This window comes from Parus major, chromosome 2 (genome assembly GCF_001522545.3).
Source record: "Parus major isolate Abel chromosome 2, Parus_major1.1, whole genome shotgun sequence".
Taxonomy (NCBI): Eukaryota; Metazoa; Chordata; class Aves; order Passeriformes; family Paridae; genus Parus; species Parus major.
Window position 1 is genome coordinate 48,950,204 of NC_031769.1, and position 27,959 is coordinate 48,978,162.

The 27,959-nt window shown below is 38.2% G+C and overlaps 1 long non-coding RNA gene across 1 annotated transcript; it reads left to right on the forward strand.

Moving 5' to 3' along the window:
* The first annotated feature begins 384 nt into the window (after positions 1 to 384).
* LOC107200992 lies at positions 385 to 27,945 on the forward strand. The gene is made up of 4 exons (XR_001519925.2): positions 385 to 674; positions 11,509 to 11,578; positions 17,287 to 17,338; positions 18,951 to 27,945. It is a non-coding gene; the product is annotated as an uncharacterized LOC107200992 (long non-coding RNA).
* The last annotated feature ends 14 nt before the right edge of the window (positions 27,946 to 27,959 follow it).

Genomic DNA, 27,959 nt, shown 5'->3' on the forward strand with positions numbered 1-27,959 from the left:
TTTGGTTTGTTAGTTTGTTTTTTTCTTTTCTGGCAATATTAGAGTCAAAGGGCAGCAGTGAAAAAGCAAACCCAAAAGGCAGAGTTTCAGTGAAATGCTCTCCTTGCAAACAAAATCACCCGAAGAAGACCTTTCCTCCTGCCCATCAGCAACTTCTTCTGCAGCAAACCCTCACACCCTGGAAGAAAGCTGTCTCAGTTTTGGAAACCAAAAACCCCATGTGATACGTGGAGGGTCCTGGTTAGTGCAGAGCAGCTCAGCCGAGCAGTTTAAAGTGCAAAAGAGCACAACTGCGAGGGCAATGCACTGCAGCACTGAGTGTAAAGGTTTTGATTGGGATAGGGTTGGTTTTCTTCCTAGCAGCTGGTACAATGCAATGTTTTGGATTTAGTCTGAGAATAACACTGATAGCACACTGATGTTTTCGTTGAGGCTGTCCAGTGCTTACCCTAAGTCAAGGACTTTTCAGTTTCCCAGGCTCTGCCAGGGAGCAGGTGCACAAGACTGGGAGGGAGCATGGACAGGACAGCTGACCTGAACTGGCCAAAGCACTGGCCAGTAATAGCCATATGCTATTCCATAGCATAGAATGTCATGTTCAGTGCATAAACTGGGAGGAGCTGACAGGAAGCCACTGACCACTGCTGGGGGATGGGCTGGGCATCGATCCCATGGTGGGTGAGCAATAATGTGCATGACCTCTTGGGCTTTCTTAACTCTGTCTCTCTTCTTTTCCTTATCATTAACTTTATTTAAATTATTAAGTGGTTCTTTCCTCAACCTGTGTGTTTTATTTTTCCCATTCTCCCCATGCCAGGGGAGGGGTGGAAGGGTGGGGAGTGAGCAAGTGACTGTGTGGTACTTAGTTGGCGCCTGGGGTTAAACCACAGCACTGGGACAGAAGTTCTTCCACCTTCCAAAATCAGCGTCTCACTCACTGCTGTTTCATTGTGCTGCAGTTCTTCTCACTGTCCTCTTTCTGCTCACCCCACAAAGGAGAACTGTGGAGCAGCTCTGCAGCCTCTAAGGTCCTGAGGTCACACCTTTGGCTCAGGATTTCCCACCTGCAGTCCCACCCTCTCTCTAGGCTTGGAAAGTGATACGGAGGCAAATAGCAGTTCAAATGTTACATTTTCAGCCCAAGAGTGCACACCAGAGGTGAGGAAAGAGGGAATTGCCCTGGAAAATCTTCAGGAACCTGATTTTAGATTGTCTTCAAATTGCTGTGTGCACAGTACCTCACTGTCTCTTCTCATGAGTAGGTTTAATAATCCTAAAGAGAGTAAACATAATTTCTAGTGATTTCAGAGAGACTGGCTTCAAATATTCCAGAGACTCAATTCAGCTTTATGTCTGTGATCCATCAGGCTTCTTTGGGCTATAAAAAGCAAAAACACAGTCATTCCTTGCTCCAAAAGGAGAATAGAAAATGCAGTTATTTTCAGAAATTTGAAATAATGCCTGAATTTCAAAATTTGGGCTATTCTGCCTCTGTATTTATAGTATTAGTTTGAAACCAGAAAAGAAGTTTTAGGTTGGTGGGGTTGTTTTATTTTGTTTTGTTTTGTTTTTTGTAGTATACTAGTATCCTGATGGGACCATGATTTATGGATGAATTTCTTCAGAGCAGTGCTGTGATTTTATTCCAATACCTATTGAGTGCCAGAATATTTATGTTCTGAAACCAAACCAGGAAGTAAAGAATCAAAACTTCATCCAGTTTGTTCTTTTTGAAGGTATAACATTCTGTTGTGCTTAAGACTCAGCAGGTCCAACCTGGGTCTGGGAAAGCTTAAAATAAAACTAGTCATGGGCACCAAAGCAGTGTCTCTTTCATGGGAATGAAGTTTCCAGCCAGCAACAACAGCTAAATCTCTTGTCTTTGGCCTTCCTCCTTAAACTGAAGACATCATTACTTTTCCTGATTTATCAGAATAACAAAAGTGCTGGGTTTTTTAAATTGGTTTTATTTTGTTGTTTTTTGTTTGTTTGGGGTTTTTTGTTTGGTTGGTTTTCTGTGGTTTTTTTTAATTTTCTTTTTTGTTTTTTTGGGTTTTTTTTGGCTGCACAAACCTACCAAGCATAAAGGGAGGCAAGGGGAAAAAAAAAAAAAAAAAGAGAATGTCAGTGTAGAAAATTAGTTAAAATGCAATGCAAGGGTTGCACACACAATTTGGAACAATTCCTGAGATTATTTGCTACCTCTCGTTTTTGTCAAATACTTTGGTAATGCTGCAAATATGTTTGGTTAGGGATTTGTTTATGCAACTCAGCCTGTTTGCACATGTTTTACATCAGTAATATTGTATCCAGGCTTCTTCAAACAAGTTCCTAATCTGTCAACAAGTTTTTGGACTTTATCACAGTTGAAATCCATTTCAATTGCTGCTACTCCAAAATCTCTGTAGGTTTTTCATGGAATTTATTTTCTTCAAAAAGTTGCAAAATTGGGCCACTCTCAGCTGTCTTTCAGTGCTTGTGTGCCATTGTTACAGTGGGTCCAGCCAGTGAACATCAATGGAAGTTATCTCTTTTCCCTCTTAAGAGGGACTGTGTGTTTTCCTTGAGTTTTCATCTCCCTTTTTCCATGTCTATTGTTTTACAACAGGGCCCTACTTACCTTCACAGACACATCTTTTACCTATTGCAGAGATTCACAAGGGATTAAACCTTTGAATCTAATAATCCCTTACCATGGAAAAAAACCCCAAATATTTGTAAACCCTGGCAGAAAATAGTAACCTTAAATCAGCCCACAGGGCTGTTTGGAGGGCTTCACCTTTATCCTCCTTCCAGCCACATCCCCCAGGTCTCAAATTTGGTATTATTTTATCACACTAATTAGATAGCCAGCAATATCAGCTAGGCTTCAGGGCTTAATTTTGGGGTATGTGTCATCTTCTATAGCACCTCTTTGAATGTACATTTGAAAATACAGGCTGGAGCTTAGCTACATGTTCCAGAAGAGCCCATCTGGAGTGGAGACCCACCGTGGCAGGGTTTTTTTGATAAGAGCTCAGGAGGATTTCTTTAGGTGTCTTGTGTTAATTTCCTTGCTGAGAACAGCTGCTCTTCTGACTAGCCCTGTCGAATTCTGACTTTTTTCTGTCTTGTCACCCACTCTCTCTGTGTTTAGCTGTGTCTCTAGAGACTTAACACACAGTCAAAATACTTGATGTTAAGTCAGGGTTAATGCTGCTACAAAAACCTTTAGGAGTACTTCTGTAAGGTCACTTAATTAATTTTTACAGACTGAAAAGAAGGTGCCAAAGATTCTACAATGTGCTTCAAGTACAGTGTGCTACAGTTAAAAATCTAATGTTAGTGACAGGGGTATAGGCATTCACTAAAATTACTTAATTTGATATTTCAACACACACTGTAAGCAACATTCCTAGGAGGGTTTGAGGAGTGCAAGAAGACACACAATTCTATGAGCACCTTCACATTGTCTTCACACCTGCCAATATAAAGAATGAGAGGTGTCTCCTTCCTGTAGAAAGGGAAAGGTAGCTTATATTAGTCAAAGCATTTTCCCCAATAAAAGTAGATGCTTGAGAAGGAATGCTTGATGAATATTGCTTATTTTAGCAAACAGTAGTACAGCTGGTATCTCAGAAAAGATTTTTGTTAATCAGGGTACCCATTCAAAGCACTGAGAAGTAAAACTTCCTTGATTTCCATACAGCTCTAATCTATCTAAAAAAAATAAAGGAGTCAAGTGACCCTGCTGAGGGATATATTCCGGATTTTTCCAAGTGAACTAATCTGCCAATAGGGTTGCACTGGATGGAGATAAGGTCCCAAAACCATCTCTTTTCTCTTGTACCTTATAATTTCTAAGAGAAACATGGTTTGGTTTTTTGGCTGGGGTTTTTGTTTGTTTGTTTTTTCCTGAATGTCCCTGGGTTCATAAAGTTTTAAAAAAGCATCACAAGTGTAGCCAAGAAGTTGTAGTAAAACTACTGTGTTTTGTGTTTGGTGGTACAAATTTCTCATTGATGGCTGAGCTTCCTGGTCGAAATCAACTAAATATTACAGTATGGCACTCATTTCCTTTGAAATAACTTCTTTGTGTTCTCTGTAACATAAGCTCTTTAATTCACTGCAGACTTGCAAGTGTCCACTGAAGACAAAGAGATTCACTGGATAACTTAATTTTTGCTAGCATATACTGCTTCCTCCTTCTTGCCAGGAGTTTTAGTAAGACCATAACAGCACAGAATCATCAGAAGCCATATGTAGCAGCAGAACAACTGCTCTGCTGTTCTGCTTTTGTGTCTATAATGTGTCTATAAATGCAGTAGTAAATGGCAGGATATTGCAGACATTGAAGGAATGATCAGACAGGGACATGATGAGTTATGGGGGCAGGCAGTTTTTGCTGTTTCACCTAAGGGAAAAGCATATTAATTGGCATTTATGTAATTAGAAATTTGAATAATACTTTTCAAGCTTTTTCTGACATGGGGAAAAAGTATTTTCTAATTTCTCTCTTTCTGTTTTAAAGGTACAGCATAATTTAGTAAGATGAGTAAACTAAATGTTGCAATTTATTAAGGATGTTAAATGGAGCAACAAGTTTTTCTACCTCTATAGACAACAGATCACAAACAAAATATTTAAAAGCTTGTGATGTTCATAATTATTAGCTACTTGAAAATGATCTTCTCAAGGATTAAACCTAATTTTATTTGGTTCTTCCCAGAAAACTTTAGGAAATGTCACTTGAAAATTGATTTCTATCAATTTCAAATAGGAAAATGATTTTGCTCTATTTTTTTCTGACAGCCTTGGCCAAGGCCACTCAGAAATTTTTATTGCTGTTTAAACTGCCTACCAAGAAGTCTCTTGATAGTCTCCGTACTTCATCTTTCTAATCCAGCTTGTTCTTCCAAAGCTAAATTGATGTTGCAAATTCCTAATTTAAGGTGTCATGTCATCTTATTCAGGAACTGACAGATGCTGAAATCTTAATGCAGTAGTGATGTTATGCCCTGTATAAACTGGTAAATCAATTACATTTTCCGTTTGGAACATCTCAGCTGAATTGCTTTGGGTGGGCCTGATCAGGGAATAAGACTCTGTTGTGGTGAGAATAGGCATTTAAATACAAAAATATAAATGATTGGCAGGGATGCTAATAAAATCATGTTTCAAAATATCTCTGATCCAACTAATAAAGATTTAGGGCTGTCCTTGAGAAGTGCTTAGTATATAATGGTTTTAACTTAATGTTTCAAATAATTTTCACTATCGGGACTTGGCACTCAGCTGGCTCTCAAGTAAAAAAAAATAATGATGTCTCTTTGCATTATTTATTGTTTGTTTGTTTGTTTACTGTTTTTTGCAGTACATGTTCTTATTAAAGTTGCCACCTTTTACTGTACAGGCAGTTTATGACCGTATGCAAACTGTTCAATGGTTTATGGCAAAACATTGCTTAATCAAATCTCATTTAGCAGCAGTGTCAGCTGAAGTCAGCAAAATATTTAAATATTGGCAGTACTGTAAGCATGCAGCTATTCCTTTCAGTTTTGAAAATATTGTGCATGAGCTTAATCCTGAATCAAGGCCTAATAATGTTTCCTCTGTGCTGCTTGTCTAGACTCTGTTACAGATGTTTTCCTGTGAAGGCTTTGGCATGTTGCATATTTGTGCTTCAAGTGGAAACCAGTCCTCCTCCTGCTGTTTTCACAGCATCCCTCCTCAGCACCATAGTGTCAGGAAAGGCCAAGGCTTAGAAACACAAGAAAATTAGGATAATTCAGTCCCTAGGAGGCAGATGTGGAGTCCCTCCTAAATTTTGTACACTTAAATGTCTCTGCAAAAGTGTGTCCCAATGATTTCCTGAGTGGCTGTAATGTAAACAAAACAAAAATAACTGTTATTTCTCCTTTCCTCTTATCTCACCTTGCAGCTTAAGTTGTTGACATCAAAAATAAGACATTTGGTATTGCAGAAACCTAAATAACAGCTGCTTTCTACGCTCCAAGAATGCACAATGGAATATGAAAGCAGTTTATTTTGACGGACTTCAGTACACCAGCAAGGAAGGATTCAAGTTCTTGAAAGATACTGATGTGTTTTTGTATCAGGGGAAAAATAATAATCAGTATGTTACCCTTAAAAATAAAGCTTCATTTAAAAAGTTTTTATTCTAAGGAGTCAGTCAAGGCTAATGAGGAAATTTAACATTCGTTGAAGGTCCTTGAGAAAGATAAAGTTATGTGATCCTCGAGAATGTACTTTAATAAGGCACTGAATGGCACTGGGCAAGCACAAACACACACATCACTGCATATATTCAAGCAAAAGTAATGTTTATGTTGCTACAACACTCAGGAATTACCTAAGGAGGCCTCATTTGGATTCAGTTTACTTTTATAGTAACGTAGACTGTTATCCAAGTTTAGCCAGAGATTCTGATTCCAAAAGTTTTCCTTCCAGACTTTCTTTCCTTTTGTATTGTAAATATTATTTCTTTCCAAATCAGTTACATTAAATAGAATGAGAATCTGAAGTTCTTTCTGAGTTTCAGGATTATGATTTCTGCTGTCTTGCACACTGCTGCAAGGGGGGAAAAAAAGCCCTCAAAACTTTGAGATATCAGATATGTTTTAGACTACTAACCACAAATAATTTTCCTTTATGTCTTCATATTTCTTTTCCCCCCGCTACCTTGCAAATGATATCTGACACTCAACTGCTGTGAGGACAACCAGGTTAATTAAATAAATATACTCAGCTCATTCTACAGAAAATTGTGGTCCCTGAATCTCCCCAACTTCTGGAGAACAATGTCAGGAATTCTTACATTCTTACATTCTTACATTCTTATAATTTGAGGAATTTTTCAGCTAAAAATCACTGGAAAAAATCAAAATGTGTCTGACAAAACAAAAATATTGAGAAACAAGCAAAGCTTTTCTTGGGAATCTGCAGAGAACATTTGTCTAGTATGATAATTCATAACGCAGGCAAATAATCTAGAGGCCAGTTCCTACAGAAGCAGGTATCTCTAGTCAGTAAAATATTTTTTCCCCCCAATACTCAGCTTTTTTCTGTTCTATAAAAAAAAATTTTCTTCTGTGCAAGAAAATGACCCACATAAATGTCAGATTGGTATCATACCCCTGATTCTACTTTGGTCACAAAACTGGATTTATCATCTCTACTTTTAGGTAGTCTCCTTTATTGGCTATTATGGCCCAAGTACCTACAATGATGGAGTACTTACTTCTGTTGAAAAGACATAGAAACTTTGATATTCAGTGCTGCTTACTCCATACGTAGAACTATTATTAATTTTTGTTGCAGGGGCAAATGTAATACCACATAATGAAATTTTGCATTCTGTAAATATCACATTAGGTAGTGAGAATCCACCCTGGCAGCACTGAATTTACCTAAAAAGCTACAGTCTCAATACAACTACAGTTTGATAAAACTGTGAGCAGCAGCTGCCTGCCTGCTGGGAAGAGCTGGGGTCTAGAAGGCTTTAAAAAATTGGCTTAGAAAAGACCAGTCAAGGTTAGTAGTGGGGTGGAATATATAAAGGTTAGTTTAACTAACAGTAATAATTTCTGGGTACCCACTACCATCGGACCAGCCGGACCAGCTCCTGTACTGACATTTATATAAATCTCTCAAATCACTATTCTTACTAAGATAGGATGATCTATGTAACTTGCTACAAGCAAAGAAGATGATTAGAGGACAGTATATACTTTGTGTCCTGAGCACCGCTAAACCACGTCCCCGTCCCCTCCCCGCATTTCTTTGGCAGTTCACAGAGCAGAATTAATTCCTGGCTTGCAACAAATTTGCATGATGGGAAATATAAGCAAATGACTGAGCTGTAAACTCTCCTGTCTGTGCTGAGGAAACATCGTTCGAGTTGGGCGGGTATGGAGAGAGAGGTTTAGTTACGGAAGTAAAAAGGATACAGGCTGCTCCGAAACTGCTGCGGAGAGACGGATTCTGTGGGGCTCCTTCTCCTTGCGGAGCTCTCCGGCGTGTGATGAAGGAAAAAGCCCGGCTCCACGAGCCTGCTGATGAAATGCAGCAGATGGCAGCAATGTACAAAGGAAACACTGCCCTCGGCTTATGTCAGGGTTACTCTGAGCACACAGACTTCACCCTTCCTCACACCGACTGCCTGGCCCTAGAGCTGCTAAATGTCTCCTTTTTACTGCTCTGGATTTCAGCTCGCTCTTGTCTCTTTGTCAGCAAGCCTTTTAAATCGAGCATCAGACGGGAAGATCCAAAGCTGAATGTCTTTACAAGTTCAAAAGAACATCACTGAGTTGTCGTTATAAATAAATAACCTGAAAAGAAAGAGCCGCTGATATTAAGACACACCTACTCGGAAAAATAATGTCATCTTAACTTCATTTTAGTATATTTTTAGATCACCTGGACCAGCAATTAAAAGAGTGAATCAGATAAATTCAATTTTTATGGCTTTTAAAAAGCAGTACACTTCATGGATTCATGCCTATTTGAAAAAGACCAGTACAGCTTTCTTCAATGGTGTAATTTACAGAATTTCATCACAAATTTCCTGCAAAAAAGTGTAATAATTTTCAGCAAAATAGGGCAAGTCTTACAGAGAAACATTAAGTATTATTGCCATGTGTTGGGGAGATTATGACATAATTTTTAAAAATATTTGACTAAAAATGAAGGGAGAAAAAGAAATTCTCCTTTTGATGCCACTCAGAAGACCTTCAGCAGGGAGGTGTCCGAAGGCATTCCCACTCCCAGTTTCCAAACTCTTCCTGCTCATTCTGTATTCTGTCAGATCCTTAAGTCTGGGCTCCACATCGCAGCTTGCACTGGAGCAGTGCAAGACCCAGCTTTATGTTACAGACGGATTTAGAAGAACTAGCTGAATGGTGCTGCATCTGATTTTCAGCTGCTGCTGAAATATGTATCGAACCTGAGATCAGTGATGCTCTGCGTTTAAGTGTTGAGCTGTGACCTGTGACAAGGGAGTTGTGGCCACCCTCATGACCTGGCTGTGGAGAGGAGAGAGCCAGCATTGCCAGAGGTGATGAGCTGCAAGGTGGCTTGGACATGAGTTGTCAGGAATCATGACTTATAGGCATATGTGTGCTCGGATTTCAGCCACTCTGTAGCTGCCTTTTTAACTGCCCATGATTTACACCCTGGCAAATCTCACAGCACCACTGTGATCTCATTGCACGTGGAGGCATTTGCCTTCAGCACACCAGTGGCCAAAATTCCCCATAGAGGGGTAGGTACCTGTGGCCAGTCCACAACCATCACCAATCTGTCTCCAAAAAAAGCACCAGCATGGCCTTGAAATCAGAAGTTAGGAAGGAAATGGGTTAACTGTATATACTGCAGTTTTCTGACCTCTTTGGCCCCACGATTTTATCTGTGCTAAGTATGCAAACTGTTGTGAGCTGGCAAAGCCCAGCCAGCACCTAATGCAGAGTGCTGAAGCTCCCTTGTGTCTCCCCAATGAATCTGCCCTTGATTTTAACCAAGAGGTTAAGAAATGAGCTTAAAAAAAAAAAAATAAATAGGCAGATGAGATTCACTGTTAATCGCAGCTCTCATTAAAAAGCACCCACAAGGAGTTAATTTTCTGCCCCTGCCTCTCTTCAGCGTTCCTGTGGCCCAGCTGCAGGGTTTGCTTTGACTTTCTTCTCTCAGGAATGCCATGAGTTACCAGTGTTTGAGTAAAGTGCCTTAATACCTGGAACTGAAACCAGTTTTGGTTACTGTCTTACTTGAGAATTTTTTTTCTTTTTTAAGGAACATTGATTCGTCTTTCTCTTTTATCAGTGGTCAAGAAAATAAATGAATAGCAAACAAATGAACAGTAAATAAATAGTTAGATTATTTTTCTTTTTAAAATGACATCCAGAATTTTTTGCCTCAGCCAGCCAACTCCAGTGCAAAATAGATGAACTAATTAAAATCATTAGATGGTAACGCTTATCCCCTGCAACACAGTGGTGACTAAGATATGCTAACAGAAACTGTTCTGCAGGTAAAGTTTATGAGTATGGAGTCCATTTTCATTGTGTGTCTCAAAGCTAGTAGGTGTGATACTTACAATGAAATTTAAGAAAAATATTATGATGAAGAGAAGCTGATCTGGAATAGTCCTGCAGAATTCAATGCCTTTAAGAAGGGAACCAAGCAGAGCCCAGTCCCAGAAACTCCAACACAGAAAACCATGTGTCTTTTCTGTCTGGCTGGCATCAGCTCAATTCACTGACAGTTCAGCTCAAGAGTGTGGACATTTTCCTTTCCACAATTAAAAAAAAAAAATTAAAAAAAAACCTTGTTCTTAAAATGACTCCTACTATTCATATATCTACATATTGGTTGCAACTCATCAGAAAAGCAATTTCTGGAACAAACCAGTCAATGAAAATGAAAGTAATTATTTCATGACTAACCTGGAGGCCAGCCTGTTGGCATTCCATCTAATTACTTCGTATAACATCTTTTATTCTTTGGAGGTTATTTGCTTAAAAATTTCACCGTAATGTTATTCACACTTAGAGAGAAGCAAAGCTCTAATTTCTGCCACTATTGTGATGGATGTAAAGTAATTCTACTGGCTGTGAAATAAATTAATTGAAATTATGTACAACCCTGTCATGTTCGGAGCTGTATTCAGAATGAATATTGAAGCATTTATGTAAAATCATCTACAGGCTTCACAGTAAGTAAAACAGCAGCTCTTTAGCCTTTACAAGAAGGATGTTACTATGCCATGTGTATCAAACAAACACAGAGAAGATATGAAGATTACTCACATAACCTCAGCTATCTCGGATACGTCCCTAACATAAAATTTAATCTTCCCATTTTTCCTAGCCAGTGAGGCATATAGAGTATGATCTGCTGCTGCTGGGCAGAATGCTGAGGTACATCTGTGCTAAGAGAAAATGCTCTTCCCATATTTTGGGGATTTTAATTTCCAGTTATGCCTGTCACTTAACTTTAGTGTCCTTTTATGGCCTATTTTTTATTTTTATGAGAGGTATTACATGACGTTTTCTCAAAACCCCAAACCAATTATACTCAAAGAGGTGTCTGAGACAAATTCATACTCTAAATGCTCCTTATTTATTTATTTATTTATATTTATTAATTTATTTATTTTTAAATAATAATAATAAAAAATCTTAATTTAAGCTTTCTTTTGAGTACGGTAAAGCAGAAATGATCTGCCAGTGATAAGCCATAATGCAGAGTAGGTTCTCTGGGTCATTCAATGTGTAAAAAATAAGGCAGTGCTCAATTTCCTTTGCAGATGAATTCAGAGATATTAGAAAGGATAATTACAAGAAACGGCGACTCAAAGAGGGAGAATATATTCTCTTAAATACACCAAAATCACAAAAGGACAATAAAAACCCCCCAAACAATGAAACAACAAATGTCAAATAAAAAATAAATAGGATTCTAGAGTATATATTCTTCTTGTATTTCAAATTATTTATTCCTTCTCTGCAGGAAGCAGGGAAAGATAATAAAAAACACAAAATGCATTGGCTTACAAGAGTTTGCGCTGTGGATGTAGAAGGTAAGCATCATATGGAAATTTTACCTGCTTATTTTATTACTGTTTTAACTATTTTACTTTAAATCACGGCATGTATTATTTATACAGGCTTAAACAGAATATTAATTAGAAGTGACGGTTAAGCCTGAATATAAATCAAGATGTTAAGTGAGTAGTCTCAGTGGACATTTATAATTAGCATTTGAATGTATAAGTAGATATGAATTGCAAGAACTGTAGAAAAATCTACAGTTTTGGGTATGAAGGGGGTTGGATTTCGCACGACTGCGTTCTCCCATACAACACACTGGGATAAACATGGATTCTCTCGGCTCTCAGTTTCCCCGAACCCACAGCCAGATTTTCTTCATCGAGACAAGGGCTGGGGCTTTCTCTCGGTCAGAAGAGAAGCCGGCTGGGATTCCCTCCGCCCCGGGATGTTGGATGGCCCTTTTTAGGCAGCCCTGCTCGGAGCTCAGGCGTGCCCGCAGCAGCGGCCGGCAGTGCCGCCGCACGGCCCGGCTCCCCCTGCCCCCGAGCGCCCCGGGCGGGAGGGGACCGCAGCTCCCATGCTCATTTCATCCGGGAGGCGGGGGTCTCAGGAAAACCCGGCTGCCTCTCCATCAGCTCTCTAAGTGCTAACAAGTGCTTAAGGGTATAGTTCTGTCTGCAGCACAAGCACGCAAAATTCAGGCAGAGGTGAGATAATTCACCTAGTAAAATAACATTTTTTTCCCGATACGTTGAAAGCAAATGCTTGAAATCCTTTCTATTATCTAAATATCTATATGTAAATACAGCATTCTTAAACTAGTATTTTAGTTGCAAATACAAACGTTTTAACTGCTTTTTTTGGAAACTATTCTCTTTTTTTTAGGTGGAAACTGCTTCCCAATCAATTTTTTAACACTGTGTTTTTGCCTGCACTAACAGAACTCAAACCAGAAAATAACACTATTATTAATTTATTCCCTTGTCATTATTACCACTGCATAACTTGCAGTAACTCACTGCGTATGCTAAAAATTCTACTTAGTATAAAAGGAATGGATTATATTATTTTGCTTAATTTTCCTGCATAAACCAGTAACGAAAATTTATATGAAGCCAGTCTGAGCATTTACATTCTGACATATATCTAAATTTTACTTTCATTAAAAAAAGATAAAAATAACAGTAGGAAAAAAAATTCAGTGCAGTGAGCTGTGAATTTTCATCATCATTGCTATTACTACTACTTCTACTACTACTACTGCTATTACTACTACTACTACTATTTTTGTAGGAAAAATTTGTTACTAAGAAATCATGCTGGAAAATTAAAATAATTTTTTAGCTAATAGTTCAACTAAATTTTAAGCTAATTATGTTTCTGATGTTCTGCCAGCCCAGGTTTATGAGGTGTTTTATAAAAGTCTGCATCTCATTGGTATTCTCTGGTAAAATAATAAAGAAATAGGTGTTAAAACCATGAATTGCTCCAAAAGCCAAATACGTCTGGGAAAGTGAAGAATAAACCCAAAACCTCTTGACTTGCATCCGTCTCCTTTGTTGTGTCAGCAATGAAAGAGAGCACCAGTGAGAGATGAAAAGGATATGTAGGCTTTACATTTCTATGAGTGAATTTGAACAGGAGGTAATAGCAAACTTATTTTGCTGGAACTTATTTTCTTTATGCTTGGTAGATAAGCTGGAGGTTTCCCTAAAGCCCATCAGCACAGATACATTATCAGCTAGAGAAAATGAGACCAAAAGCAAAGAGAAAAATATCAAGCAGTGCTATAGCCCATGAAGTAATCCCCCAAGACTGAAGTGCCACTAAGATGCTATATTTAGGACAGAAGCCTTCAAGGTATTTTCTAGCTCATCAGGTCTAACAGTGGCTACCACAAACACTACGTCCTGTAATTGATATTTAAACCCTAGCTGACTCCATAACTCTTTCTCCTTTTGCTTATTTACAGGCTACATAACATATCAATGCCTTCCCCTCCCCGTTTTGTGCATACCCCCTGTTCTCGGGTTTTCACTGATTTACAGTCAGATATTTGTATTTCCTTCTTCTTTTCCACACTGACTTCCTGACAGGGGTGCAGAGAAATCCCTCCCTTCCCTCCTGCTGCTTACTTCTCTCTTTTGTCCTTACCCCTTTTTGGTTGCACCAGGGCAGCTCCATTTCAGGGAAAGCTTTGCATAACATTTAATTCTTCAATGTATTTGAGGAACACCAGAGCCACATAAAAATGCTGAAACAAACCAAAACCCTGGAAATCCCCAGCTACATAATTAATTCATAAATGTGTATTTGTAGTAGACAAAACTTACCTCGGGTGGCTTTCCTTGCAAACCTTGCAGTTGAAGTGATGTCTCAGCTCACCAAGGTAGGTGTTACCTCACATTTACCTCAGAATAGAGTCTTATGGCTTATTAAATGAATTAATTTACTGCTAAGTAGAGTTTTATTCCATCAGTTGAAGACAGACTTTATTTAGAATTTATTTGCATTCATACTAATCTAGAAACCGGATTGCTAGTTCATCTGCTAACTATAAAAATGGGGCCTATACTAAGTGTCCTTTTCTGTTTATTATTCTTCACTGATATATACAGGTACACAAAAGCATGGCTTCTGCTAAAAATAACTTCTCTCTAACGTTGAGACCCAAGTTTTGCTATTGTTCCCTGATCCCCTACAAGTATGCAACTGTCCTGTGCTCTCCTGATCAGTTTGGGACTAGCAGGGATCTCAGCAGCTCTCTGGAGCCCAAAGTCTGGGCATGGGAGCAAGGAACTGGCTGGCTTCTCCAAGAAAAGGGATGGAGGCAAACAACCTTGATCCTGTAACTTAGAAAGCAAATACCTATTTTATTTTCCAACAAAATCTGACAGGCTACATCTGTTTTAAATCTGCTGCACAGCAAATGTGTGCTTTATACCACAAATAATCTTTACAAAGTTTATACACTTTGTAAAATATCAAAGTTGACCAGCTGTACTACAAACATCTTCAACCCTTTCTGGTCTATTATACATTTTATTGCATATTTTGAATGTGTATGCAATATATAGTAACAGATAATAGATGTTGGTTCCTTGTTTCAGACCATGGAATAATCACATCATTGTGGGCCTGAAGGTCTTGCTAAGCCTGACCTGCAGTGCTCAAGAGCTGATTGTGAGGATACTCAGGCAGGAGAGAATGGATTTATCTATGCTTGGGTAAGCTTAAGTAAAACATATCAGAAAATAAGAATGGGGAGAAGTAACTGGAAACCAATGATTAAAAAGGACAATAATTCAATAAAATAAGAAATGAGTGAAAAGCATCAGTAATTCTAAAACTGTATCTGTCATCCTCTTTTAACTGTTGAATTAAATACTTCATGAGAGCATCATACAATCTGACAAAGTCATAGCTTTCAAAGTTTCAGGCCAGACTGGTTTTGTAAATTTTATTATTAATGATAAATGCTGTTCCTCCTGTACAAAACAGGGTGTGTGTGATTGGCACAGGTGTAATAAGCCTGCCAGGAAATGGCAGTGAAAAAAGCACTTGAAGAGATTAAGTATATAAAACAAAATTGTCAAATGGTAAATCCTACTAAAAATGTTGTTATTCATAACTTGGAAGATATCACAGCTTGCTATCCAAAATTTTTAAATTAATTAATACTTATAAAACATGTGTAGGGGTTAGCACAAACCACTTAGCCAATAAAACCACAAAGCACTTGGATGAAGTGAAATATAGTATTCTTAAAATATAAAAATTCCTGTGACATATCAAGGAAGACAAATGTTTTATATTGGACACAGTATATCTGTCATTTTGCAAATTTTGACATTTCAGCTGGTTGGGCTCCTTCAGAAACTGAGGCATTTGGAAACAATCCAGAAAATTATTAGGATTGTTCAATTTACACAACACTATGGCTTAATTGAAGCAAGGCAGATACCAATAATTAAATTAAATTTTGTAAGAGGCTGAACTAAACTGCTGCATCTATTACAGTTTTCCAGTAATAAGGAGGTACACAGTCCTTTCCAGAATTTGTCTAGGTATCTTTAACTAACAAATATATTGCTTTCTTTTTTTAAAAAAAATTGGTTCTGTAATTAGAAATAAGCTGTCCCTTTTATTACAAGATATGCAAGCTTCCAAAAAATGTTATTGACCCTAAGGATAGGAAACATGCATTATTTTTGGTTATTCCCAGTGTTAACATTTTGGTCTAATCCATTTTAGATCTCTGGCAGACATTATTCCCTAAATTAGGACACTAGGAGCTTATGAGGTAGGATCACATCTCAGTGCCACACGTGATGTTAAATGAATTTAAAACTAGACTGTGATTTTATGACAGTGTAAACTTGAATTTAACACTTAGACCAGCACTGGATGAAAAGCACAATGGCCATCGCAATTTGCAACACCAACCCAATATAAATTCTCCCAATGTTTCAAGTGTGTTGATGGCCTCGGATGAAGAACTTTGCAGTGGAAGATTTTAGTGCCAGAGCAGGGCACTAAACATCACAGCACAGTGAACTGATGACAAAGTGATGGCTGGGGAACCACTGCTTCACCAAAAAATATACTTAGTTCAACTGCTGCTTTTCTGAAAATAAGATTACAATCTTAAGTGTTTGCAAGTCTTTCTGAAGCCCCTGTCAAAAGATTGCAGCACAGGGAAAAGAATAATTTGTTTATGCTTTTTTTACATATAGAGAGGGAAAAAAAATAAGGCCAACTGAACGCAATTTGTCTTGAGTTAAATTTTGCAGGGCAGATGTTCTCTGTCCTCCCCAGTTTTTATTCATGACAAACAGCTTTTTAATATAGCTGAAAAACGCAAAAATACCGTGCAAAACTGCAGACTCCTGTCTGCAGGCCTACACTATCTCTATATTGCATATATTACATAAGTCTAATGTGGCAGATGGTTCATAAAGTCACAACAGAGCCCTCTAAAATTTTTTATTTACATCCAACTATCGACTTTTACACTCATATTTGATATTGTATATATATATTATTGATTTTGTATGATACTGGGACTAAGTCTGAGCATTTTTCAACCCACCAAAGCAGCCTCTACTGATGATATGATCTAAGTTTCAGCTACTCAATAACTGGGACTAAATCCTCTTCTGATCCCTCCTTCTACTACTCTGTGGATAGCAAGAGTATAGGCCTTAGTTTTTTTTTTCTTTCAATACATGTGAATTCTAGATGTTCTTCCTCAGGCAATATAAGATTAAAAAGATTGGATTTCTGAAATGAAACAGAAAAAAAATTATTGTTGTTGGTAAATTGGTGTATTCCATAGCTTACATGCATTATAAAAGGAACAGACTCCTTTACACACACGTTTTGAAACATACAAGTAATTAAAACTTTAGAAACTATAGCATGATGCATAAATGGAAGATAAAGTGCTCTTTTACAAATTCTGACTTTTCTAATCCCATGGGAAATGGTCAGGGCTCATAAACACTTTCACAGCCATTGGTTATGGGCAATGAATACTGAATGGCCAAACAACAGCTACTCAAGGTCTCCACTTGCTTCTGCAAGCTGCATTTTTCTTTTCTCAGCACTCACAGCAGACTTACACAAGAAGCTTGGGACTAGCTGCTAATTTGAAACATTCACATTTTCAAGGTAGGCTTATTTGCAAGCTAGGTTGCAAATCCAGCTCTAACATATGACTTTTTCTTCTAAACAGATCAGAATTATGTGATTCTTGGCAGACTTGATTTCAACTAGAAGACAGGACTGTAAGTAGGTTTTGGGATCAGCAGAGCAGTGTTTATCCTAATATGATTGGGGAATTTTTGTACATGCTATTTATATTGGCCCTTTCAGTCAAATTAAATACCCACTATCAAATTCAAGATAATAGTAAATAGTAAATAGCAATGGTTCAGAGGTTTTCTCCCTTAAAATTTAAACCAAACCAGGGACCACACTCCCCCCAGGAGGACCCCTGCCCCCAATAACTTATTATAAATATACAATATACTAATAATGGACTAAATCAGTTGGAATTGTTTGTATACTTAGCATTGTAAAATATTGGTGATCAATCATATTATAAATATGCTTCAGAAAGATTGTTAACCAGTTAACTCAGGCCTCAAACATTTTTTATACATTATTGTGTTTGAAAAGTTGTTCAGATAATAAATTGCCAAATACCTAACATTTTTAAATTAAGAACATGCTAATTAATAAAGATATTTCAGCAGTCCTTAGAAGGATATATATTTTGAAACTCCTTTAGCAGAGAGGTGCTGGAATTCCTCTCTTTGTTAGTAACTTGCTGGATATCGGTCACTTTGGGCTAATGAATAGAAGATAACTAAAAAGCCCAAATCTGACAGCACAGAATTGTTCTCTAATTCACTAATACAGGATGTTAGCAACCACAAAATGCAAATATCAAGTTTTTACAGCAATATTAATTTGGTCACAATGTACATCTGGTTTATTTTACAGCATATATTAAACACCAGAAGTATAGCAATTAATGTATTCCATTAATTTTATTAGAGCTTTATATTATTATTAAGCAAAGACTTAATCAAGACTTTTACAAACAAGTGTGGGCAGTCTACTTGGTTTGATCTAGATGTTACTATCTTTTCTCAAAAACTGTGATGTTTCTGCAGTTTGAGAGGGGCCACATTCTTGAATAAATGTAAAAAGGAAAACAAGAGGAGAAAACTCTCTCCATTCAGTGCAGCATTGCTGACATAAGAATATTAACTTTTGCATTTCCTGAGTTCTTACATTTTAACTAGGTAACTGTATGTGCGTATGAATGTAGGTCTTCATTTATTTATTTTTGACTGCAATTTCCTAAGTTTGACTTTTTTTTTAATAAGAAGGAAAGCAAATAAAAACACAAAGTGTTCTGTTTATGAAGTCTAATGAAGCTGATTTAGTGCTTTTGATGTGGTATTCTCTGTGTGCTGGGTAAGGCACACAGGGATAAGTGTTTCTCAGCTGTGCAGTTTAGAAAAGCCTTCTGAACTGCCAGTGTCCTTTGGATACAGCTTGAAACCAAGGATTAATAAAGTTTCTCTTTACCTGCCTTCATTCAGTTTCTCAGGAAAACACTGTACATAGTATAAATAATTGAGCTGCAGCTCTGAGAACTCCCAAAAAAACATGAATCTAAAGCTGTTCGCACTGGATATTCCTGCAGCATTGTACAAATGGGTTTTAATGATGCAGCTTCTGTAGCAGTTTTCTTGTCCCTTGAGTCTATACACAGAGAATGGCAGCAAAAGCTGGTGAAATAAATTTGGATACTCATAATACGTGTCAACGAGCAGCTGTCAAATGACAGCAGTTCTTTATTATTGATCCTCTCTATCTTCACAGTGATGTGAACTTCTTGACCTGTGAGAGGCACTTTGTGAAAGAGGGACTGCGAGAGAGTATGTGATGTGCAAAGCCTACGCATTCAACTTCCACGCTCTGAGGGAGCACGAGGAGAATTCTGAATAGGCTACATGAAGTATGGGCTAAGAAGGTGGAAAAGTGCAGAACTTCCAGATGGTAGTCCATAATCTTTAGTGACCTCATGCACGAAAGTATTCATGAGGTTTTCCTTTTGTGCAGGCAATATTATCAGGCCAAATATAAAATACAGAATTAATCATTCAGATTTTTATTTATTTTTGTCTATTAGTCTAGTTTAAGAAACAGAGTGCAATCTGATAGCTTGTCACCAGAGGAGGAAGTAACATGTGCTGAAGAGGCCCCACTGCATAATAAGTTTTCAGAAAGAGAGAAGCAAAATGTCCTGTTTGCTGATGGGTCCTGTCATATTGTAGGGAAGCATCAGAGACAGAGAACGCTTGTACGGAGTTCCCTGCTCCGTACAGAAACTGCTGAGGGAGAAGGTTTGCAGATGTGAAAGCTATCCAGCTGGCTTTAGGCATTGCTGAATGAGAGAGATGGCCAGCATTTTATCTCTACACTGACTCATGGATATTGGCAAATGCCCTATGGGAGTGGTTGCAGTGATAGAAGCAGAACAATTGACAGATATGGCATTGTGGCATTGACACTGCTGTGGCAAGATACTGATGCCTGGGTGAAGATGCTCGGTTTGAAAATACATCATGCAGATGCTCAAGTGTTCAAGAGTTGGGTCACAGAAGAAAATCAGAATAACCAGCAGATGGATCAGGCTGCTAAGACTAAAGTATCTCAGGTGAATCTGGATTGGCAACATAAGTGTGAACAATTTTTAGCTCAGTGGGCCCACCTTGGGCCCCTTGGGCCATAAAGGAAGGATGTAACCCACAGCTGGGCTCATGACCAAAAGGTGGAACTTATCCATGGACACTCTCACAGAGGTTTTCCATTAATGTGAAACATGAGCTGCAGTCAAGCAGGACAAGCTTGTGTGGAGGATGGTGTCTGCAGTATAAACACGGGAGGGCCTGGCAGGTTGGCTCTAACTCACTCCCACCAACCCACCAGGGCTGGGGCCACGTGCCTACAGTGGTGGAAGCAGCCACTGGATGGCTGGACACAGATCCAAGCCACTGCCCACAACACTGTCCTGGGCCTTGGGAAGCAGGACTTATGGTGACATGATACTCCAGACAGACAACGGGACTCATTTCTGAAATAACTTAAAAGACACCTGGCCTAAAGAGCAGGGCATGGAGTTAGCTGTATCACATCCCCTATAATGCACCAGCCTCCAGGAAAATCTACTGGTACACTGAACTGTTAAAGATGAAACACAACAATAGGTGGTGGGGCATTCAAATGTTGGGAGCCACTGATCACTGCTGGGACATATGCTGGGCATCAATCGGTGACCAAATATGTTGTGCACCATTTGTTTCTCTTGGTTTTATTCCCCACTCTCTCTCTCCTTTTTGTAACTATATTATTATTATTATCATCATCATCATCATCACCATTATTCTCAGCTGTATTTCAATTCTTTAATTGTTATCAACCCATGGGGTTCATTGTTTTATCCAATTCTCCTCCCCATCACACCAGAGAGGCAGGGGATAGTGAGTGAGCAGCTGTGTGGTATTTAGCTGCTGGCTGAGGTTAAAATGTGACATAATTTCATGAAGCAAATGCTCTTCAGTTAAGCTTCATGATCCATGGTAGATGTCAAGCCATGGCCCGAACGCAACCTTTTGAAGATCTGCAAGAATTACAGGCAGACAAGCATTTGCTTGCTCTGTGGTGTAACATTGCCCTCTCTAATCTGAAAAGTTGATCCAGCTGTGGGCAAGGTTTCTGTCTCCATCTATTTGGCCACCCAAAATAAATATGGCATGATTTAACTCCTACTTATCTTCCAATACTGTATTTTGATATTGGGTTCAAATCATCCAATATGGAATGTACTTTGAAAATAATTTCAATGTTTCACAAGTAAGTTTCCACTCTAACAATCATATCCTGAGATATAAAGCCTCCTTTTCTCTTGGCATGAAAAGCACTTTATAAACATTCATTAATCTCATCCTTATTTTGAAAATGTGAGAATTAGCACATGCAAATGTAGTTGCAAAAATCCACAAAGTAAACCAAAGGAAGAATAAATCACATCTGCTTCCTGGACAATCTACTCCTCACACCTCAAGTTCCCAGCAGTTAATCATAAACTGAAGAATTAGATTGAAATAACCTATAAACCCGGTTCTTTGAAACACAGTACATTTCATAGAAATGTTGTTCAGCCTTCTCTATTCAGTAACGCTGTTTGGAATTGGTAGGAGACTCAGAGTCTCAGAAGAACATCAGCCAATTTTCAGTTCTTAATAAAGTAGTTGCTAACAGTAGCCTTATATAGGGATACATGTTTTGATTGAAGAAGAATTTTGAAACATTTTAACCATCAGTTTAAAACACAGACTGATAATTCACTGTTTTCTATAAAAGTTTTGCCATTTAAAACTTTTTCAATAATTTTAACATCCGTTTTTTCCTGAGTTTGATCACTTTTGTCATGAGACCTGAATGAAATTGTACCCTAGTTTTACTAGATACTTCCTGGATAACTAGGACATACTTATGTGACTTCCATCAGAGTATAAGTCACAAATTTTTACCTTTGGCATTGGGCTTGAACACATATCAGTGACAATTTTGCTTGTAAAGTCAGATAGCTTTTTTGGCTGGGAAAACCCACAAGAATCCTAAAACTGTTACTCTCTGTCAAGCTATCTACATACTCTAAGGCATTCAAATCAAGACCAAATACGCTTGGAAAAGATGGCAGCATATGCAGAACATCAGCATTTTGCTAAATCACTTCTTTTGCCAAATCATGTCCTTCTCTGGAGGACTGCCATCCAAACCTGGAGGATGCAAAAAGCAAAGGATTCGTGCTTTTTAAAGAAATGCAAAATGTTGTCAGATCATAAGATATATGAAAAAATACTGCCAGCTGTTCAATTTACTGAAACATTCTGAGAGAGTGTAGCGCAGTGTAGTCTGCAGATGAGAGGGCAGAAATTGGCTTAGGATCAGGAAATATCTTGTACTGGAACAATCAGCCAACATGCAAAAAAGAGCCTGAAAAAACTGTAGGATTAATTATGTAATATACATATGTTTCCCATAAACTTGACTTTCAAATTCAGAATAATTTACAATAATTAAAAGCATTCTCCAGCTCAGGTCAAGATATCAGAGTTGTTAAATACTGGTAACGACTAGTGCTTGATATATTTTCTTTGACCTTTTCTACTACTGGAATTTACTTCTTTTTAAAATTTGTTTTTTTCTTTAGAAAAATGGAAAGATAAACAAGTCTTCAGGAGGAAAAAAAAGCCATAGGGGGGAAAAAAATCTGAGTTTTTCAAAATTCTAGACTATTTCTTTATATACCCACATCACACCTATAATTTGATTGAATTTTAGCATATTGTTGACTCCTGTTCTCTTAATTGCATGCAGCTACTGAATGAAAAGTGACAAAGAACGTGATTTATATATGACATAATAGAACAAGGTTTCATTCTGCTTCTGTTTGTGCTATTTGAAGGAATAAGCTTTTAGGGTGCCAAAATTATTGCTAGCCTTGTTAACTACTTTGGAAGCAAAATAGTTGACATAAGGATAGCCAAATCTGTTCTTTTATGAAAGTGTAATAAGACAGAAAATCATTTCATTGTCAGATAATGCTTCAGTTTATACAACACAATTAGATTTGCAATAAACTACAAACAGATTTGATAATGTCACTTACAACAATAATCCTGGAAGAAGCAAGAGTGTAGCATTTAGCTCCCTGACGCTGATGAGCTGGAAGCAACCTGCCAGGGTGCAGCTGATTACCCAATCCAGAGTTACATGCATGAAACTGAAAACAGAATTTGACAGGCTATAGATCATAATTTTTTTTAATTTGTCTCCCAACTAAATAACAAGTTTAGCTCTAGTCTACATGCATTAATATTCCAAACACTCGGCTCATTAGTCTAATCAAGGATGGGAAGACCACACAAATGTATGGATTGTTCAGCAACTCTGACCCCACTCATTCACACACATGTAATAGCCCTGCCATTCACTCATGCATAGAAATGATCACAAAAGCAAACAATGCCGTGCTCACTCATTCACTTAATTAGTTAGTCACTGTTTCACTCACTTGGTTGACTCAGTCCTTCATACTTTCAGCCTTAGAATCTCATCTCACTTTCCCAGTGAGTAATGCCAATTAAAATTCACTTAAGGCCCACATAGATTGAGAAAATCAGAATTACACCCTCAGTCTGACAGATCCTAAACTTCATGAAGCAATCCCTCAATGTGACTTGGAGTATTTTAAGACCTTAAGTAGAAATTTAGTGCAGCACAGGCCTAGCCTAGCCTTTTATTTTTCTTCTCTTTAGCTCTCTTGCTTTGAAAGCAAAAGACAGGTTTCTACCCTCAGTATTATTAAAGCACTATTGAGAGCATAATCTGACTTTTAAAATGTAAATTATAGACAAGGTTTCAACACTTACGTAGTTGTCAGCCATCTATCCTTCAAAAAACATTTCCCAGCAACAGTCTGTGTAGAGACTCAGTTACTTAATAATTTTCTTGGCTAAGGTCCAGTTCCCTTAATTTCTCTTAATTGTATGTTTCATACCCCTCATGAAGGCTTCAAAGAGGAGAGTGATATGTAACACTTTTAAATTGTTAAACTAATGACCTTTTTTATTCTATGATTCAAGTTGGATACAAATTAAAATTGGTCATTCTTTCCATTACATATTTGACCAGCATATTCAGCTGACACCTAAAATGTAGTCTGACAATCTCATGACCAAGTCTTGCATCATTGCATGACAGAGTTTAATGTACAGAGGTCTGTCTGTATTTGTTCATACACATAAATCACTGCAATGATGATCCTTTCATAAAGCATGGCCATAAAGCATGAAAAGCTTATCATATTCTGATTTCAGAAACAGATTATGCTCCCAGTAACAGCTTCCTCAGACCAGGAGCAGAGTATAGTTTTTTTACCATTTTGATCTTCAGAGATGTGTATATAAGAAAGAAATGTGTATTTGGCAAAGAATAATTAGAAATAACTGGGAATACTTATACCTAGGAAGTGAACTCACTGACAGAATGTCACAATAGTGAATGTCTCTGGGTGATCCCTTTTCTAAATTTGCATTGATTTGTGGATGTCTTTATTGAGGGCTAAGACTAGAAAAGAAAAAGCCTGGGGTGCAAATGTGACATATTTTGTACGTTGTACATCTCCATAAACTTGTGTAAACATTTTATTTTTATGACTTGCATTAGTTTGTTTAATGGATGGATGAGTATCTTTCTCTTTTTACTTTCACTGTAAAGTCTTTACCATACATCTTCTTATACTGATTTTTGACAATATAACTTACCAGTCCTGGCTAGATATAACAGTTTATCAAATCCACTTTCAAACTATGGGTATTCCTAGTCTTCTCCCATAAAGGCATTCAGTTCCATTCAGTTTAATCAAGTCTGTGTTGGTACCCATTGTTTTAATTTTTACATTTATGAATTTACTAACCTTGAATATGTCAGATCTCTTGTGTACATACATAATACAATATGAATTATTTCAAAACAGGCATGTAGGGTTGCCTTAAGTGGAAACACTTCCTGCTATTTTAGATGTCAGGATTATGTAATTCTAGGACAGAACAGGACAGAACCGTACCTTTACAAAGAAACTGAAAGCAGTCATAACGTAAATATCAAAGAAAAAATGAGGAGGGGTAAATGATGCTAAAAACAGAGGCATATGAATGGCCAATTCACACAGAGATGGAAGGGTGGTTACACTTGGAGGTAATCCTTTGGAGATGAAATGATGAACAGGCATTTGCTTTTGCAAACAGTCTGACTTATCACTATATGTATGCTGCATGTGGCTGCCAGAAGAAGTACCTTCTGCAGCCAAACATGAAGCTTTAATTCTAGTCAGTGAACTCTGTCCATCTGCTAGGGCAATTTAGCCACTGCCTCTGGAGAACTTTGATATATCAGAAACACAATATTCAAATAGAGCTCGGGCTTTTAATCTTGGATTTGGCCTGATGGGAGACCATCATCCATCAACACTTATTGAATACCCACTTGAACCTTTAAATTTGCAGCAAAATTATCCCCTGTGAGTGGCACACTCAGCAGTATCATACAGCTATGCTGCCAAAACCACCTGGAAATGGGGCCAGGGCTTTGCAATTGAAGTTGTCAGGCATATATCTTTGTGGCAATTTTGTGATATTATACCATTTAGACCTTTAAGTGGTTTGAATATAAGAGTAAATGCAGGTCAGGTAAGGAATAAAAAGAAAAGGAAAATGCAAGCAGGAAAGGAAGAGAAAGTATTTTTCTCACACAACTTAAGCAGCTTCTGTGACCACAAAATAATCAGACGTAGATTATTTGAGGTAAAAGAATTTCCTATAGATAGTCTTAAAGACAAGTTCATTTCCAGTTGAAGGCAGGGGAAGTTAATTAATCGCTTTCACAAATTGAAATGGATGATCACATGCAACAACCTTCATCTCTTTGTGTTAAAGAAAGCTAATGGGAAATCACTTACACTGCTTCAGTTGTTGTATGAAAACAACACTGGAGCTTTCCTTTCAGCAACATTTCTCCTTAGAAAAAAGGATACTCTCCTGCATTCTATATAGAACCATAGATTGCACCACTCTTCTTCCCACCTTTATTTGTCTTACACCACAGTAAAATCTTGAACGCAATTATGACAGAGCTCAGGTGGCCCAGCATAGTGAAAACACTTAAACCCAGTATAAAATACCTTTATCATGAGGCAAACACTCAGTGAAAGGTCAGGTAGCTTTCTGTTACTTGGGGATGTGTGTGAGGTGTGTGGTACGCGCAACTGATGCATTTGCAGAGCTAGGAACCAGCTGCATGTGTTACCATTCACAGCATCAGATGCAGGCAGCCCATAAATGGCACAGAAATCTGTGCATTTTCCTGTAACAGCATTGCATCACATCCTGGCTATGTTTAGCAATGTTTCATCTTTTCTCCATGCACGCAGTCTATTTAGTTGTCATTGTTAGACAATATGCTCACTCTTGCCACTGAACTTGTTTAGCACCTAAACTGAGAACATCTCCTTTGGCTGGGTGAGTTTTCAGGTACCAGCTCTTGTGACAAATGCATCGAGTGAATTGGCAGCCGCTCTTTAGTTGCACAGCAGGCAAAGAGTCCACAGCACAAGTAACTCCTGATAGCAGGGACCCTTAGAGCATGGTGTGGTGCTTCTTTTGGGGGCACACCTTTGGGTCTGCTGTCCTTTCCAGCACCCAGGCCCTGTGCCTTCAGCCCACAGCACTCTGCTTTTGAGTGTGGGGGAGGCCAGGAAGGACGGTGCAGGACTCTCAAGCACCATTCCTGAGATATGGCAGGTCTGACAGACACTGTTGAATGTGTTATATCTTGCAATGGCTCGTCTCCTCCACATTTAGCCTAAAGAACACCATACCCAAAGTTACACTGGCCTATTTTCTGATTATTAAATTCAATTCTGCAGAGAAGCATATGGCAAATGGGGAAAAAAAAGAGGTCAGAAAGGATGTGCAAAACAGTTCATAAGGCTGCATTTCTTTCAAAGAAATTGGTCCATAAGTACCAGTAGGATATTAATGTAAAACATTTTAAAACATAGCTGATCTCAGAGTGGCTAGTTACAAAACATAATCATTAATTGCTTGTTAAAAGTTAACACAAAATCCCTGCTTTTTTATAATAATGTTACAAGAGGCCAATACTTTAAAAAGGGTAGGGTATATGCTGATTTCTGTGTAATCATTGCTGTGGATAAGAGATAAATGTTATTATGTCCCTAAACTAGGACATTAATATATGGATGGCACTTCTTGAATAAATAAGATATATTAAAAAAACTCAAAACACAAAGAAACAAAGATCATACTCCTAAACGTTCTGCTGGATGAAATATTCCTTGCAGTGCTACCGGCTTTGATTGTAGCTGTAGGTGTAAGCAGGACAGTGTGTGCATCCTCCTTCCCTCCCCTCCAGCGAGCAAGGGAGCTGGAACACAAGCAGGCTGAATCTCTCCAGGCTGTGTGACTAATCCGTGGAGCCCACCAGCCCTCGCCACAGAGGAGACCCAGCCCAAAGCTGCACACAGCTTTGTCACGCTGCCATTCCGGAGCACAAAGGAAAGCGACGCTGCCATCAGCAAGTCACCAGCTTATCTACAAGAATTACAGAGGCAGCTATCGGCGTGTCTGCTGCGCGCTGCTGGTGCTGGGAGCAGCCTTGCTGTGCCTCTCCTGGACGAAACCGGATGGGCAAGGGGAAAACTGGCCAACATCTCTCGTTATTCCAGGCCAAGATAGTTCCCGGACAGGTCTTGCTTGGTTCCCCCAGCCAGATGGATAAAATGCCATATGATTCTGACTACCAGGAAATCTTAGGATAATAGTGCATAAAGAACAACCTCTACTTTGGAAATACCACCTTGTCTGAGACGTTAAAAATATCTAAAAGAAACCACTTAATTGTGCTTTGTAGCAAAATTTTATTTGCACCTTCTTTTTCCTGGACTCAAATGCCACTCTTTAAAGGGAGAAAAGAGGCACAGAAGTATCCCCGTGGAAGCAATCATAGTAGGGACATCCTCCGATGCTGTCAAACAATTATTTTTATGTCTAATTGATGCTGGTGATCTAGCACTGACAAATCCTTATTCTACTATTTTAGTCATACATATAATATGAACATACATGTTACATTCATGTGTTGGGAACATGGAAAAAGCTCTCCTACAGTGCATTAGCTATAAAAAAGGGTAAATGCTTTCAACAGTTCCAGAAGGGTCTAAAACTGATACCTTTTTTTGAG